At 49.7% G+C, this 4,283-nt stretch overlaps 1 protein-coding gene across 1 annotated transcript in view; it reads right to left on the bottom strand.

The window, feature by feature from the left end:
- ARHGEF18 (Rho/Rac guanine nucleotide exchange factor 18) overlaps positions 1-4,283 on the bottom strand; it is a 97,002-nt gene that overhangs the window by 91,972 nt on the left and 747 nt on the right. The window lies entirely within an intron of this gene.

The following is a 4,283-nucleotide window of genomic DNA, read 5'->3' on the forward strand; positions in this document are numbered from 1 at the left end:
CTTTCTTTCTTTCTTTCTTTCTTTCTTTCTTTCTTTCTTTCTTTCTTCCTTTCTTCCTTTCTTCCTTTCTTCCTTTCTTCCTTTCTTTCTTTCTTTCTTTCTTTCTTTCTTTCTTTCTTTCTTTCTTTCTTTCTTTCTTTCTTTCTTTCTCTCTCTCTTTCCTTCCTTCCTTCCTTCCTTCCTTCCTTCCTTCCTTCCTTCCTTCCTTCCTTCCTTCCTTCCTCTCTTTTTTATTTATTTATTTATTTGACAGGATCTTGCTCTGTTACCCAGGCTGGAGTGCATTGGCACCATCACAGCTCACTGCAGCCTGGAATTTCTGGGCTCAAGGCATCCTCCTACCTCAGCCTCCTGAGTAGTCAGGGCCACAGGTGTGCACTACCATGCCCAGCTAATTTATATATATATTATTAATGTAATTATATATATAATAATATATATATACACACACACACACTCTTATATATGTACATATATATATATATATTTATTTATTTATTTTAATGGAGTTTTGCTCTTCTTGTCTAGGTTGGAGTGCAATGGTGCGATCTCGGCTCACTGCAACCTCTGCCTCCCGGGTTCAAGTGACTCTCCTGCCTCAGCCTTCTGAGTAGCTGGGACTACAGGCACCCACCACCACACCCAGCCAAATTTTGTATTTTTAGTAGAGACAGGTTTCGCCACGTTGGCCAGGCTGGTCTCGAACTCCTGACCTTAGGTGATCTGCCTGCTTCAGCGTCCCAAAGTGTTGGGATTACAGGTGTGAGCCACCATGCCCGGCCCCAGCTAATTTTTTTATTTATTTTTTGTAGAGACAGGGTCTTGTTATGTTGCCCAGGCTGGTCTTGAAGTCCTGCGCTAAAGTGACCCTCCCACCTCAGCCTCCCAAAGTGCTGGAATTACAGACATGAGCCACTGTGCCTTGCAGGGCAGATGGTTTTCAAATGGTCATTGAGTAGAGAGACCTCAGTCAAGGTTTGCATCCTGCTATGGTAGCTGTTGTTAGCTTAGCATGACCTGGGTCAAGTACCTAAAGCTCTTTGAGCCTCAGTTTTTTCCATCTCTAAAATGGGCATACTGCCACCTACTTGTAGGATTGGGTTGTGCAGATGAAATGAGATGTTTGGGCATTGCCAGCCCTCAGCCAATGGAATAATACATTGCTATTTTTAAATGTCATGAGTCGGGGGCCAGGGCTGTGGCTCACACCTATAATCCCAGTGCTTTGGGAGGTCAAAGTAGAAGGATCAGTTGAGGCTAGGGGTTTGAGACCAGCCTGGGCAACATAGTGAGATCCCATCTTTAAAAAAAAAAAAAAAAAAAGGCCGGGTACAGTGTCTCACGCCTGTAATCCCAGCACTTTGGGAGGCCGGGGTGGGCGGATCACAAGCTCAGGAGATCGAGACCATTCTGGCTAACACAGTGAAACCCCATCTCTACTGAAAAAAAAAAAAAAAAATTAGCCGGGGGAGGTGGCGGGCGCCTGTAGTCCCAGCTACTTGGAAGGCTGAGGCAGGAGAATGGCATGAACCTGGGAGGCGGAGTTTGCAGTGAGCTGAGATCGCACTACTGCACTCCAGCTTGGGCGACAGAACAAGACTCCGTCTCACAAAACAAACAAACAAGCCAGATGTGGTGCCATGCACCTGTAGTCCCAGCTACTCTGGAAACTGAGGTGAGAGGGTTGCTTGAGATCAGGAGGCAGAGGTTGCTGTGAGCTACGATCACACCACTGCATTCCAACCTGGGTGACAGGGCAAGACCCCATCTCTACAAATAAATAATTAAATTACATAAAATAAATAAATTTAAGGGGTCAGGACCCTTCCTCTGAGCAAGCCTCTGACAGCCCCAAATTGAATCACACGGTCTCCCCTGTCCTCATGGAGCAAATTAGAGAAGATAGACGATTAACCCAAACATTATAATCAAGAATGCTAGAAGGTTCCAGTCAGCAGGCTGGGGAAGATCTGTGGGGGAAGAGATTATGCTGTCCAAAGAGTATCAGGGAGGGCTTCCTGGAGGAAATTGCAACAAGTGAAAGTCTGAGGACTGAGTAGGGGCTGGCTAGGCAGATACTGCAGGTAAGCGTATTCCAGGCAGTGAAAGACCAGGACATCCAGAAGTCTGCAGGCTGGAGAGCTCATGGCGCCTTAAGCAACTGGTAAGTGTTCCTATGGATGGAGGTGTGGACAGTTGGGGAACACGAGTCTGGTTGGCCAAAGCATGGATTTAATCTGGAAGTTTCCAATAGTGGTGGTAGGGAGGGCAGTGATCGGCCTTCAGAAAGATTATTCAGCTTGCTGACTGGGCACGGTGGCTCACGCCTGGAATCCCAGCACCTCGGGAGGCCGAGGTGGGCAGATCACATGAGTCCAGGAGTTTGAGACCAGCCTGGCCAACATGGCAAAACCCCATCTGTACTAAATATACACAAATTAGCTGGATGTGGTGGTATGTGCCTGTAATCCCAGCTACTCAGGAGGCTGAGGCACAAGAATCTCTTGAACCTGGGAGGCGGAGGTTGCAGTGAGCCGAGATTGTGCCACTGCACTCCAGCCTGGGTGATGGAGTGAGACCCTGTCTCAAAAAAAAAAAAAAAAAAAAATGTATTAAGCTTGCAGAGCAGAGATGGGCTTGGATGGGGCCAAGATGCAGGCAGGTGGCCCAGCCAGGACACCCACGCAGATTATCTGGGGGAGCCATGATGGAGACCACCACCAAGGAAGGGGAAGGAGGGTACACTGCACAGAAATGGAGGGTCCTTGGGGTTCAACATTCACAGGACTTGGTGCCTGATGGGAGAGGGAGGGGCAAGGAAAGTTCCCGGGTCTCCAGCTCTGGTGACCAAGTGGATGATGAGAATAGGGACTCAGGAAGAGGGGGCACATTTGCTAGGGGGTGGGGGCACAGCCTTGCTGCCTACTCATAGGCCTCCCTGCTTCCCCAGAGCCCACCGTTCCCCCATTGCCATGTTATCCACTCAACTGCCTGCATCCCATGGTTCTCTTTCAAAGAGGTCCAGATCCCAGGGAAGGCGCAGGGCTAAACTCCAGTCCTGGGTCTGTGATCCTTTACCTGGGACTTTCCATGACATCTGGACCAATTCCTTCACTTCTTGCATCTCAGTGTCTTTTTGTTTTTCTTCCCTCATTCTGTCACCCAGGCTGCAGTGCAATGGTGTGATCTTGGCTCACTGCAATCCCCACCTCCTGGGTTCAAGCGATTCTCCTGCCTCAGTCTCCCGAGTAGCTGCGACTACAGGTGCACACCTCCACGCCCGGCTAATTTTTTTATTTTCAGTAGAGATAGGGTTTTACCCTGTCGCTCAGACTGGCCCAGGCTGGGCATGTTGGCCAGGCTGGTCTCAAACTCCTGACCTCAAGTGATCTGCCCACCTCGGCCTCCTAAAGTGCTGTGATTACAGGCGTGAACCACCATGCCCAGCTCCTCAGTGTCCTCTTCCATAAAATGACAAGTGTGGGTACATGAATTGCCCTTTATGGCTTAACCATAACAGACCCTCCTTCCTTAGTGCAGCAGATGTTGTGGAAAGTCACTGAGATCCCCAGAGGCTGTGGGAGAAGGAACTGTCAGCTCTCAGCCCCCTTCCTGGGCAGCCCGTCGGCAATGGTTGATTGACAAAGGAGTATAAAGGCTTGACCATTTCAGCCCGGCTCCATCTCAGTCTGCTTCCTGAAGACCCAACACACACAATCTGACCGTCTTGGTCCCTGGTGGAGCTGGAGCTGAACTGTGTTCATGATACCTCTCCCCGGCCCCTGCCCTCTCAAGAATGCACCTCCTAGATGCCACATCTTCCACCCCAGGAGACCTTCCGGGAAGCAGACTGGAGGCTGTCACCAGGACCTTTGCCAAGACCTCAGTCCCAGCCAGCCACACACCATTAGGGCTTGATGTTAACCATGCCCCAACTCCATCCAGGGATCTCAAGCTTTCAGGGTCTTTCTTTTGAGACTGGAGCCTGGGGGCTGGCCTCCCCTACAGGCCCCTGACATAAGCGCTTGGAGAAAGCGTGTGAGAGCAGAGGGCACAGATGCAGACTGAAGCGTCAGACTGGGCTTGAATCCCAACTCTGCCATGACAGGAACTTAGGCAAGTCACTCTACCTTTCTGGGCTGTATTTGGTTTTAGTCTTCCTTCCTTCCTTCCTTCCTTCCTTCCTTCCTTCCTTCCTTCCTTCCTTCCTTCCTTCCTTCTTTCCTTCCTTCCTTCCACTCACCCTTCTTCTCATCTATCCATTCACCCATCCATTATCCATC

The sequence above is a fragment of the Piliocolobus tephrosceles genome, chromosome 21, assembly GCF_002776525.5.
Source record: "Piliocolobus tephrosceles isolate RC106 chromosome 21, ASM277652v3, whole genome shotgun sequence".
Classification (NCBI taxonomy): domain Eukaryota; kingdom Metazoa; phylum Chordata; class Mammalia; order Primates; family Cercopithecidae; genus Piliocolobus; species Piliocolobus tephrosceles.